General features: G+C 58.7%; 2 non-coding genes across 2 annotated transcripts; both read left to right on the top strand.

The window, feature by feature from the left end:
- Positions 1-7,771: 7,771 nt before the first annotated feature.
- Positions 7,772-7,845, top strand: TRNAT-UGU (transfer RNA threonine (anticodon UGU)). Its single transcript has one exon. It is a non-coding gene; the product is annotated as a tRNA-Thr (tRNA).
- Positions 7,846-11,930: 4,085 nt separating this feature from the next.
- Positions 11,931-12,003, top strand: TRNAR-UCU (transfer RNA arginine (anticodon UCU)). Its single transcript has one exon. It is a non-coding gene; the product is annotated as a tRNA-Arg (tRNA).
- The last annotated feature ends 903 nt before the right edge of the window (positions 12,004-12,906 follow it).

The raw sequence follows: 12,906 nt of genomic DNA, 5'->3' as shown, positions 1-12,906 counted from the left end.
CGCCCTTACTGTGAAACATTTCTTCCTGATATCTAACCTAAATCCACTCTCAACTAGTTTACACCCGTTATTCCTAGTCACTCCCTGGGGCGCCTTAGGAAACAGCGCTTCCCCTATTCCCCATTGACCTCCCCTAATAAATGTATAGGTGGCCACAAGATCTCCCCTCAGCCATCTCTTGTGAAGGCTGAAAAGATTCAGCTCTCTCAACCTCCCCCTGTAGAGTCTATCATGAAGGCCACTAATCATGCGAGCGGCCCTCCTCTGGACCTCTCCAGATTCCCCGCGTCCCTCTTGAAGTGCGGCGCCCAAAACTGGACGCAGTACTCCAACTGCGGCCTGACCAGTGCCGCATAGAGGGGGAGCATCGCCTCCCTTGAGCTATTAGTCATGCACCTGCTAATGCACGACAAGGTGCGATTGGCCTTGTGGATGGCCTCGTTACACTGCCGGCTCATGTTCATGTCCTGCAATGACCCCTGCTAGCTCCTTCAGCACTCTGGGGTGGAGATCGTCAGGACCTGCGGGTTTAAATACATCCAGTCCCTCCAGAAGTTCCCTGGCAAGGTCCTCATTAACCCTCAGCCTGGGTATGCCACCCACAGGCCCTCGGGGGGGCCAGTGGGGGAGATATCCGGGTCCCTCCTCAGAAATATGAAGGCAAAGAAATTGTTGAATATGTCAGCTTGACCATCAGGTGAGATGACCAGATTTCCTCGCGTGTCCTGCAGAGGCCCCACGTTACCTGGCACCTTCTTTTCCCCGCTATGTATTTGAAAAAGGACTTGTTGTCCTTGATCTGGGTCGCTAGTCCCAGCTCCATTTCCGCCTTGACCTTCCTGACCTACAGCCCCCTGCATTCCCGAGCTACCGAGGTGTCGCCCTCTCTTGTGACGGCCCTGTGGCGGGCCAGTAGGGGGCGCTCCTGCGTTGAGCCACCCACCTCCCTGCGCCCGACCACCTTCCCGGCTCCGAGTGCCTCCCTGGGGTGCCTCCCGTCCGGCCGACCCCTTCCCTGGAGCACACCCGCTCACCTGGGTTCCCGCTGCCACCATCCGAGGCTCTGGACTCAATTCTGGCTCTGTGCGCCTTGGAGAACGAGGCCTGATCGTCCAATGGGTCCTAGACCCAATACAGGCACTTGGGGCACTTCCCCAAGTCAGGGGCTATTTAGGAAAGTCTCCCTTAGTCCACCGACCTAAGGGGCCTCCTTGGCATAATTTAGACCCACCCCTCAATAAGTCTCCCACACCGGTCACAAGGAGAACTTTATTGATTACAGGGGGTAGGGCAGAAACAGGGTAAAAGGTAGAGCAGTATCATAGAAATCTTACAGGAATATCAAAGGAATCCCATAGAGCAAACCAGGGTGGCTGAGGTAGCCGTTTAAACACGCATCTGAGTTACCGAAGCTAAATATCTAATCGGCTCTCTAGTATCTTACTCACACACATCACCCAGAGGGGGTTGTTGTTTCCTCTGCAGGCAGGGCACTCTTGGAGCATGCGGTGATGAGGAGCGAGCCTGTTTCAGATGGTGAAGCTCCTCTCCCAGGTTCAGATTCACCTGGATGACCGCATGGCTAAATGGCTGCCTTCTTCTTGGACCGGGCCCTTAAATAACCTCTCTGACCTCAGCAGCCCGGTCCAATCGAAGCCGCCAATACTGGCCACAAGCCGACCACTCTCTCAAGCATCCCTGGCTGCCTGGGCCCGCGCAGGGCCGGGCCTTTCCCCCCTGCCCAGGTGACCAGAGCATCGCCTCCCAGGCACCAGGCTTTTGTCATGCAGACAAGGTGGGAGATCCCCGCCCTGAGGGATTCAACACCAGCCTCCCAGGCTGGCGGAGACACATCTCTGCAGAGGGGCACCGACGGTGGCATTTCTGCCACACCGTGCACTGTGCTCAGCTGAGCAGGGGGAAGCCATCGGGAGCACGAGAGCCCCTCCGTGAGCGAGGAGGACATCTAGCACCTCCACGGGAGCCTGGCGGCTGTGGAGAGATCCTGCAACATTGCCGAAGCCACCGAACGAGAGTCACCGACCGAGCCGATCCGCCTGCTCGGAGCTGTCCTCCCCCCAGACTTCAGCTTGTGCCCAAAGAAGCAGCATGGGAAGCCCCTCGTGGGCGAAGGGTTCGACAAGGCCATCCGTCAGCCCTGCCACGACAAGACTCGCGAAAGAACAGACACCGTGCGGTCATGGTCCCCCGGTTGCCAAAGGGAGGACGCTTGAGTCGTGCGGGGGGCATTTTGTTACCCCTGCCTCGGCACTTTTGCCGCTCCCCATTTGGGGCCAGGAAGGAATTTTCCCCCTTGTCCCTGGAAGTATCATCTGGGGGTTTCGCCTTCCTCTGAGGCACTGGGGCAAAGTCAGCCCATCCCGGCACCTGCTGTGTGAGCAGCCTGCCTTAGCGCTCCCCCTGAAGGGACAGTCCTTCGAAGGCCGTGCAGGGAGAGACAACGAACCAAAGGCGCCGAGGAGAGAGAGGCTGTAGGCGTTAAGAGTAGCTTTAGAAGAAGAGTAACACTAAGTTTATAATAATAATAAAGTAAGATTGTTTCTAATAGCAGGAGTGATCCAGGGAAGGGGTCGGCCGGACGGGAGGCACCCCAGGGAGGCACTCGGAGCCGGGAAGGTGGGCGGGCGCAGGGAGGTGGGCGGCTCAAACCAGGAGCGCCCCCTACTGGCCCGCCACACCCTGAACCCAAGGTGGCTGCTGACCTTGTCCCCGATCAGGAGGCTGGTTTACCCCAGCATGGCATAGAGGAAAACCAGAGCAGCTCTCTTGATGTGCATCCGCCCATGATGAATTGCCAGAATGGTCCGCTGCAGGAACGATCTCTTTTGTTCCTCGGACAAGATCTTTCCCAGCACCTGAAAGCAAGAGGACGCAAGTCTTGGCACATCTGAGAGCCAGGCTCCATCTCTGGGGCCTGGGACCATGTCACTCTGCACACTTGCAAGTCTCTAACCCGCCGCAGGAAGATCCCTGCGAGCTGGGGAGAAGCAGCAGGCATTTCTCCAGAGCCCAGCACGCAGCCAGCCCAAGGAGACACAGCCCCAGCCCTGCAGCTTGGCGCAGTATCCTCACCTCTCCAACTCCCTGTAGCACTGGACCAGGCTCGGCTCTAGTTGGCACTCGCCAAACATCTCATCTGCCCCTCGCATGTCTCGGCCTGCAAGGAGTGGAGACACGAGGCTCTGAGCTGCCATCCTAGCTTTGGACCAGGGTTGTGGGATGCACCGTCTGCATTGTGCTCCTGTGCTTGGGATGGGTCTCCTTACCCCTCTGGTGCAGGAGGATTTGAGTGAGCCAATACAAGCTCTCCATGGTGTCGCAGCCGATGGCGCAGGCGCCAGGATCTGCCCACCCCATCGGGGTGTCCCACACGTCCCTCTGCCCCCACCCCACTGGGCTGGCCCCCCGCTCCCACGGCCACTCAAACATGTCACTCGGCCCACCCCCTTGCTCCCTGACCGCACCCTCATCTGCCCTCCAGACACTCGATTCCCCCCGGCCTCTACCAGGATTTCCCGTCTCTGCTGCCCACCAGTGTGCCTGCCCTTCTCTCCCCGGTCCAGCTCCATCTCTCCCCTCCACCCTGGACTCAAGAAACCATTTCCTCCGTCTTCTCCTCTCCTTGCACTGTCCCGTGCTTCCTCCTAATCACCACAATCTTCTCTGGCACGGACGCTTTCCACCCCTGCAGCTCCACAGCCTCGTGTCCCCTCTGCTGCACGGCTGCCTGCAGGGTGAGGAGCTCCCGCAGCAGGCGCTGCCCGTCCCTCCTGCACTGCATCTACCAGGAGCAGGACCGGGATAAAGGGAGGCTCTGAGCCAGGGACATCCCTGTCCCCCCCAAACCCGCTGTGGGACTCAGGCCTCTTGGGACCCCCAGGGTGCTGCCATGAGTCTCCTCCTGGGCAGGCGCAGGGAGGAGCAGGGCAGTGTCTGTGGCGGGAGGGGACCCAGGTGGGGCTTCACAAACACACCCACCCCTAGCACTGCCTGCGGGCGAGCGTCTCCCCTTGTCAGCTCCGGGTCAGCGGGACGGGCTCCCCTGGGGAGGGAACAGAGGACTGAATGGGTTTCCTACCTTCCCGCGGTCCTGGAGGCGCTGGGTGACACTGAGCGCAGCTTCCTCCGGTGTCCCCTGTTCTTCCCTCTCCTGGTCTTCCTCGTCCTGCATCTTCTCTATGGCCAGACTGGGACTCACTGCAGCAGGAAGGAAAGTGGGGGGTGAGTCCTTTGCCCCTGAGGGGAAGACACGTGCAGTGTGGGGGGCAGAGATGGGGTCGTGCTCCCCTCGCCAGCCAAGGGCCCCCTGTCTGCAGAAATCTCCCAGGGCCCTCTCCATCCCGCTCCTCCGCCCCCGCAACCTCACGGCCCCGGTGGCTGAGAGCACACTGGACTGCCCGGCTCTTGTGCCCGGCGCTCCTCTCCTCCGGGCTCCCGCCTGCCCAGGCGCACCCAGGGCCACCTCCACTTGCACCTGGAGGTGGTGGGCTGCTGCAAATGCTCTTCTTTGGTGCTGGCACGTGCTGTTTTTTTACGCCAGCACACAGGGCACAGCCACGTCCTCGCCTTGATGGGCCCCTCCTCTTCATGGCCGGGGGGGCCCAGATGTTCCTGCCCAGGCCCCCGCTGTGATCTGCTGGCACGAAGCCCACCTTGGTGGTCCTCCTGCTCAGCACCCGCCTCAGCCTGTCCATCCTGGCACTGAGCAGGAGCAGTCATCAGCTGGGCTTCAAGGCACCCCTGTACACCCGTCTGCCCCTGAACCTCCTGCTCTCCAGGAGACAGGCCGGTGTCCCCGGGGATGCCCCCATGCCGCCAGCCTCCTGAAGATTTGGGGATCATGGGCAGGGAAGCCCTGGGCTCAGGGGCAATGACTGGCAGGCAGCTGGTTTGGACACAGCTCCCTTCTCCGGCTCCTGACCTCTGGCTCCACGTGCCTGGCTCGGGGCTGAAGCCCCTGGGAGTCCAGGCAGCTCGTGGGATAAAACCCTGGGCTGGGATTGGGGAGTGCCCGGCAGAGGAGGGCAGGGACCCCTTCCCTGGGACCTGTGGGTGCCCGTCAGCGCCGCAGCTTTGGGCTCCCTGCCCGCTCCGGCCGGGCAGCGCGGGCTGAGCTGGGAGCTCCTGTACCTGGGGATGTTTCCAACCCCGTGGAGCGGGTGTGAGAGCATCAGGGCCGTGCTCATCACCTTGGAGTGGGGCGGACTTTCCTCCCCTTTCTGCAGTCCCCTGCATAGACATGGGATGCCCCGCATGTCTTAGCGCTGGCTAGAACTTAGCACGGGGGGTCTTAGCGCAGGCTAGAACTCCCCGCTGAAGTGAATGGAGAGCCTGGCACATCCTGGTAACCAAGGATCCCGCTCTGGAGGTGTCTGAGTCCTGCCCAGTGACAAGAGCAGGAGCTGCATGATTGTGCAGAGTGAATTATGATCTCCTGCTGGAGGCACCCGAAGTGCAAGCCTGCTCCCCATGCCATGTACTAGAGAACTGTGTGGCGGGACAGCAGGGTGCCTTCCTCAGCCTGGCTGCAGAAGCCAGGACACTGCTGGCCCCTTCCTGTTAAACACAAGGCGTCAGACAGACTTTTTACCTTCTGGACATAGTTCAAGGAGCATTGAATAAGACACAAAGAATTAATGGATGTTTTGATTAATCTCACAGCCCCTAAACATCCCGCATACATAATGAAGATAATGTGCAGAAACATTTTGTAATAACAATAAGAAAATCTCTTGTTTGGGAAGCTCCTAGATCAGCACTTCTGAACTCCACAGCATCAAGGCACTTCTTGTTGGGCTCCACTGAGCCCTTGCTGGACTCACAGACACCCTCACAAATGCCAGCTCTTGCTTTTCACTCATTTTTGGAATACAGACAAAATACTGGAGCAATTCTCCTGTTGCAGAGAAGTCAGAAAGTGCGCGATGGGTCCCAGTGTTTTTGGCACTCTGGGTTCCCATGTGAAATGCCAGGGTTTCTCTTGCAGATCGTGTTTGCACACCCAGCAGTTATGACACTGCAGGTTACGCTGGAGGACACTGGCCCCTGCACACCCTGCTGCTCCACCCACGTGCTGGGCAGCTGCTTGCATTGCTGAGGTGCCCTGTGGCTGGGAGCCTGCAGCAGGGGCAGGAGCTTGCTCCTCCTTGCCCACTCGCCCAGCTCAGAGCCAGCCTTTCTCGTCGTGGCACGGCAAATCAAGCGCCATTGCAGGCCCCGTGTGTGGGAAGCGGGGCTCGGAGCAGGGAGCCCTTTGCCGGCTCTCGCAGTGCCCGGGACCTGCTGCCAGGGACGTTGAATCCACCCAGCCTCGGACTTCCGGACGGTCTCCAAGGAGGCGGCAGCAGGAGAGGTCCCGGCCAGGGCCCGGGCAGCCCCTGGACTCGAGGGAAAACGTCTGTGTGACACCTCCTGGGCAACACGGAGCTGCCAGCAGTGTCCTGGCTTCTGCAGCCAGGCTGAGGAAGCACCTGCTCCCGGTCCTGCAGCTCTGCAGCACATCCCATGAGGAGAGGCTTGCAGTTGGGGCACCTCCAGCAGGTGAGTATCGGGATCGGGGTTTTGCATTTCCCACCGAAAAGGGAGTAAAACACAGATTTCCCCCCTGTACCTGAGGAAAACACGGATTTCTCATTTTAATGGAGAAACCCATGGATTGTGCATGTTTGCAAAGAGCTCTCTGCAGGCTGACAGACTTCAGGCCCGCAAGAGGGTTGTGGTGGGGGACCAGGAGGAGGGCGGTCAGGCAGGGGCACTAGGTGCATGTACATGCACATGGCCCGGGCAGCGTGGAGAGCAGCTCTGCAGGTAAATTGGGGGCAGGGATTGCAGCCCCTCTGGGGAGGGAGGCAGGGAGCTGGGCAGGGCTGGGGCGGGGGCTGCTGCCCAGCCAAGCAGTGCGTGGGGTCGGGGCCACAATGTGCGGCCTCAGGGGGCAGGGGTGCTGCCAGCTGCCTGCTGCGGGTTCAGGCTCCTTTCCTGCTGCCCTCTCCCGGGGCCTCTGCAGCCACCAAGCACGGGGAAGCTCCTTGCCACCACGTGCTCCACGCTGCCCTGGCGATGCACTCCCTGCCCGCGCAGCTGCAGCCAGGGACACAACCCAACACCCAGGTCCACAGTGCGCCCACCCCCGTTTCACACAGATCTGAGAGGTGTGGGTCCCTCTTGCCCCCCGGGAATACGCCCAGCAGCGGGGAGCTGGCTTCACCCCCAGCCGAGCCCCTAGCAGGTAGGCAGCAGTTGTGGGGGGAGCCGGGCTCTGCTTTGCTGCAGCCACTGCCTCCTGCAGCCTCCACGCTGCCTGCAGTGGCTTGCTTGAGTGAGGATTAACCCACGCAGCTGCCTCAATGACCGGATTGAACCTTTGTTGCTGAACCAGGCATATCATTTTATCAAACTATCAAATTATGCGCGGACGCTACTGGTGCCTTTTGTGATGATGACACGCTCCTGTGAAGTTGGAGCTACTGTGAAGTTGGAGCCAGCGCTTGGTCTCTCATCAAGTCACTGAATAGTGCCACCCTGGCATTTGCACCAGACGTGAGGATGACACCAGGAGCACGCGTGGACTCCTGCGGACTCTGCCCGGGCCTTGGACATTGGATTCAGAAACGTGCATCTTGGGCAGCGGTCTGTGCAGAGGGAACCGCTGATACAAAGGAGACGGCTGGGACCTGCTGGGAGCGGGTGTGCAACTGCCAGCTCTTCACTGGTGTGAGATGTGGAGGGGGGCGCAGCCCTTACTCCTATGGGTACTGTGGCTTAGTTGGTTAAAGCACCTGCCTTGTAAACAGGGGAGCCTGGGTTTAAATCCCAGCAGTGCCTACCTCTTCATAGCTCACTACAAAGCCCCAGTTTCCTACCTTTGGAGCAGGATTGGTCCTGGTGTCAATATGTAGCTTCCTGGCTCCTTCTTCCCACTTTGTGGGACTTTGGTAGACCCCTCTTCTTGCTACAGCAACTAAACCTGTCTCTAATGAATAAGAAATGGGTTCTCCTGCAGGATACGTGCAGTGTTTAGAGTGGGGCAAAATCAGAAAAAATGAGATCTCTTCCCTGTTTCTATGTGCAACTGCAGGCCTGTGCAATGTAAACTCCTATTCATCATAGGAAATGCATGTTTCTGAATGCTGTTGTTCTTGTCAAGAGACTGTCTCGTGTTTTAAAGGTCCTCTTTGGTTGTCTGGGCCAGGCCCAAGTGAAAGGAAACTAGATCCCAGGAGCCGCGCCGAGCGCCACAATCCAGATTCCAGGGGCATCCTTTCTGAAATAGGGTTTTTGATTTGGACTTTCCAAATGCATTTAATGGGTCACAGATCAAGGATGGGTAGGAAACCATCAAGGAGAAAAATCATCTAGAAATGGGCCGAGAGAGAGAGAGAAACTGTACGAGAAGCTGAGTCTTGCTGGTGCCTGGGCAACTCCTTTGGACCCTCTGGGTACTTCTACATGAGATGCTTTAATGAGCATTACATTCATCTGATGTGCATTAAAGCACGGCCGTAAAACCATGCACTAGGCTAATGAACGTTTGATTAGTGAAATGTGCATTTTTCTAATACCTGAAGATAAAGAGAGTTTTTACACATGCTCTAGGGTACAGGGGAAGGTGCTTTAATTAAAGTGGATCCAAAAGCCACCCAAATTCAAGCACCTGGAGTGTCTCATATATCAGCATCCCCGCACTTCAATACGTCAAACAAGCTTTAGTGGTAGTGCCCCTGCCACCATTTTGAAGCACGGGGACACTGTTACATGAGACGCGGCGGCTGGCTGTAATCACAGCGTGTATGAGCAGCCTCCTGGCTCATGTACAGTCACCAGCAGGTACTAGATTTAATGCTCGCTAGAGCACCCTGGCTGAGACTCCCTCCAAACAGGGGGCAAGGACGGCTTCTCTGCCACCCCTGCCTGGCTGTAGCTCCCTGGGGCCAGCTTCTGCCTGCCTCCAGCTCGTGGGGGTTTCCTTGGTGGGCCTGTCTGGGCAGCAGCAGTGCTGCACAGGCCCGGCTGGAGCAAGGAGGCTCTGCCGCTTGCTCCCTGGCCCCTGGGCATTGTGCCCCTGTGGTGCGGGTACGTTCTGGCTCCAGCACGGGAGCCAGCCCCTGGCCTTGCTCTGGGGACCTCATGGGGCATCTGGCTGAAGTCCCTGGCAGAGGAACCCCATGGACATGGCAGCTTCTCTGCCCCTGAGACGCTCGGTCCTTGGCCCCAACTGGGCAGCAGAAGAGACCACAGACCTTCTGGTGATTTGGGGCAATGCCAAGGTGCAGCGGCAGTTCTGCCAGGGCAGGAGGGCCAATGCTCTTCTCTGAGCAGTGAAGGCTGCGTGGCTGCTGCGAATGGTGGTCACTGAGCACAAGAGATGGTCCAGAGTAGCTCGCAGGACCGTGCCCTGCATGCAGGTCAACCCAGCATCCTCACTCGCAGGGACCCAGGCCATGGGCAGCATATCTATTCAAGCACTGGAGGTCTGCCAAAGCCCCCGCACCAGACCAGACCTGCAGAGAAGACCAAGACAAGAGCCCTCAGGCCGGCAGCACCCGTGTCCCGTGTCCTCCCTGCCCCTGGCTTCCTCATCCAGTGCTGGTGCCCGGGTTGACATCTTCCCCACAGCCAGAGCACAGAGGACAGGCCAGGGAGGACACCGCCCATGACCAGCTCCAGCTCCAGCTCCTTCCTGGAGGGGGTCAGTGGCCGTGTGGCAGGCGGTGGGCCTCTGCCACCCAGCACCCCGCAAGCAGCCAGACCGCCTCCCCGCCACCAATCGCCAAGGCCACCTGCCAGGACCACCTGCCATGCCCAGATGGTAAGCCCATCGCGTGGAGGATGGCTGCGAGGGGTGGGGGGCACTGTGGCCACCAGTGCCCATGCCACCTCACAGGCCCACACCTGGCTGCAGGCCTGGCTCTAGGGGCCCCACACAGGCCCCCTTCCCATCCTCTCCTCGCCCTCCCCTCTTCTCTCCCTGCCTGGCCTCGCTGTCCCCTGCTGTCACGTGCAGAGAAACTCACTGATGGCACCGGTGATCTCCACCTCCGCTGTGGGGGTCAGGGCCTCGTATCACAGGCAGAAGCAGCCCTCCAGGCAGCGACACACACGGCGGGGAAGTGTGGGATTGCCTGGGGCACCACTGAAGTGCAGAGCCCTGCAACAGGTTCTCATGTGCGCCCGGGGCACCATTGCAGGAGGGCATAGGGGTTGGGCACCCCTCGGTGTGCTCAAACAGCTCCTTGTGGCATGACCTGGGAAGTCTCAGTAGGGGCACGCTTGGGGCACAGTGCGGGTAATGCCCCATCCAGCTTTCTGATGAGACATACCGGGGAGAAAACAGGGGCATCACCGGCTCCGTGTCCCAGATGAGTGGGAGCCCTAGTCCCTCTGACCCCAGGCGGCATGAGCCTGCCTCCATGGGAGCAAAGTGCTTGGCGTGCAGAGGAGAAGGGAAGGAGTTGGTCGAGGGCAAGCCTGGCAGGTGCTACCAAGGGCCAGCCCTGGCCTGGCCTGGGGAGGGGATCAGGAAGGCAGGCTGCCTGCAACAAGAGCCAAGCGGGCCACCTGCCCCATGGAGGGAGTGGGGATGGAGGGCTTGTGCAGTGGTCACCCATGACAGGGGCTGCCTAGCTAACTTCCCATGGTCCCTGGGCACCTATACACGCACGACCCCGATCTAAGGCTGGGTGGTGCACAGTCCCTGGGTCTAGTGCCCGTTACCTCCGAGAGGTTGCAGTCTCTCAAAAAGAGGCTCTGTCTTCTCCTCCTCCCTGCCTTCTCAGGCAATGAGGGATGCCCTTCCTCTAACTGGCCAAGCTTTGAACCTGGCCTCTCCTTTCCCTGGAGCAGTCCCACAAGGAGAGGCCTGACCCTCCTCAGCCCGGGACCTTCGGGAAGCAGCTCTTCCCTCTGGCCCCTTTCCCCTTTGCCCACAAATCGTCTTGACCTTCACGTCACAGTCCTTTCCACTGCAACCCCTTACAGTCCCCTGTTACAGGGCATGTCTACATGTGGCGCTAGGTTGCCGTAGCAACACACTACAGTGATGTAGCGTCTGCAGGTGTCTGCACATAACCAACAGCATGTCACCACAGCGACGTGCTCCCCTGGTATAGCACTCTGCTAAAAATAACTGTGTGCCACACATAACGGCATACTACGGGCTGTTACTGCGCCATGATGTAACACTTGCAGAAGGAAGTGCTACATCATGGTGCAAGAACAACACCGCCATAGTGACACATGTACAAGTGTCCACAGTGTGCTCGCTCTGCAGGTCCAGCAGCTGTGCGTGGGGGAGAGGCACCAGCTGCCACCAGGGATGCAGCATGAGGAATGGTGCCCCGATGACCAGACCCTCTGAATGCACCGTCTCCACCAGCACCAGGCGTAGGACAGCACCCTCCTGCTGGGCAGCTGGGCACCGTCATGGAGGAGTGGCTGGCCAACCTGCCGGCTTGGCACCCGGTGGCAGGAGCAGGGGAGCAGGAGAGGGAAGCATGTGAGCAGCAGAGGTGGGCGAGCAGGAGCAGGTGGCCAGCGAGCAGGAGAGGAACCTGGCTTCTGGGGTTGAAGAGAAGCGCGTTGCCGTCCAGCACAGCATGGTGCCACCCAGGAGCTGCTTCTAGAGCAGACAGCCTCTGAATCACAGCGTCCTAGACCCTAAACACTGGAGGCTGCAAGTGGAAGAGGAACCGTGCAAAATACCCTGGTCTGACCCGGTTTGCTCTGCCTTTCAGCATCCGCTGTCTAGCACCGTGTGACACGGGAGGCTGGATGCGGGATCTGTGGTCTCACCCAGTAAATGGCAGTCCTTATGCAGTGCCAAAAGAAAAGCATTCATTGTCCACCGTTGTTTTGAGAACACATGGGCGCAGGCAGGGAAGCCCATCCTTGGGGAAAAAGGGCACCAAGAAACCCCAGTGGCCCAATGGATAAGGCACTGGCTTTCTAAGCCAGGGATTGTGGGTTCAAGTCCCTCCTGGGGTGGTCTTGTTAATCTTTAACCAAGGTGCAGATGAGAAGGCAGTGAACATATGTTCACAGGCTTCTTCTAAGTAACCAGTTCCAGTGCTTCACCACCCTCATAAGGAGGGAGGTTTTACTAACATCCAACTTAACCCTCCCTTGCTGGACTTTGCGTCTAGTGTGCCTTCTTTCATCTGTGGCCACTGAGAGCAGTCCAGCTTTGTGCTCCTTGAAACCACCCTGCAGGTATAGACTCATACATGTCAGGGTCAGAAGGGACCTCAAGAGATGATCAAGTCCGATCCCCTGCATAGGCAGGAAAGAGTGCTGGGTCTAGATGACCCCAGCTAGATGCTTATCCAACCTCCTCTTGAAGACCCCCAGGGGAGGGTAGAGCACCACCTCCCTTGGGAGCCCGTTCCAGACCTTGGCCACTCCAACTGTGAAGAAGTTCTTCCTAATGTCCAGTCTAAATCTGCTCTCTGCTAGCTTGTGGCCATTATTCCTTGTAACCCCCAGGGGCGCCTTGGTGAGTAAAGCCTCACCAATTCCCTTCTGTGCCCCCGTGATGAATTTATAGGCAGCCACAAGGTCTCCTCTCAACCTTCTCTTGCGGAGGCTGAAAATGTCCAGGTGCCCTAGTCTCTTCTCGTAGGGCTTGGTCTGCAAGCCCTTAACCGTACCAGGTAGGTAAAGGCTGCTATCAAATCCCTTCTCAGTCTTCTCTTTTCCTAACTCAATACACCCAGTTCCCTTAGCCTCTCCTTACAAATCCTGCCCCCCAGTCCCACAGCCATTTACTCTCTCCAACTTGGCCACATCCTTTTTGTACAAGCCTCAGGTGGGTGCGTTTGGCAGGGCACTTGTCAGGAGGCATTACAGACCCTGCTTGTCCTGGCTACAATCCTCTGCTGCACCCTTAGC

The sequence above is a fragment of the Alligator mississippiensis genome, chromosome 11 (assembly GCF_030867095.1).
Source record: "Alligator mississippiensis isolate rAllMis1 chromosome 11, rAllMis1, whole genome shotgun sequence".
Classification (NCBI taxonomy): domain Eukaryota; kingdom Metazoa; phylum Chordata; order Crocodylia; family Alligatoridae; genus Alligator; species Alligator mississippiensis.
The sequence above is the reverse complement of the archived record's forward strand: the minus strand, read 5'-3'. Positions and strand labels throughout refer to the sequence as shown.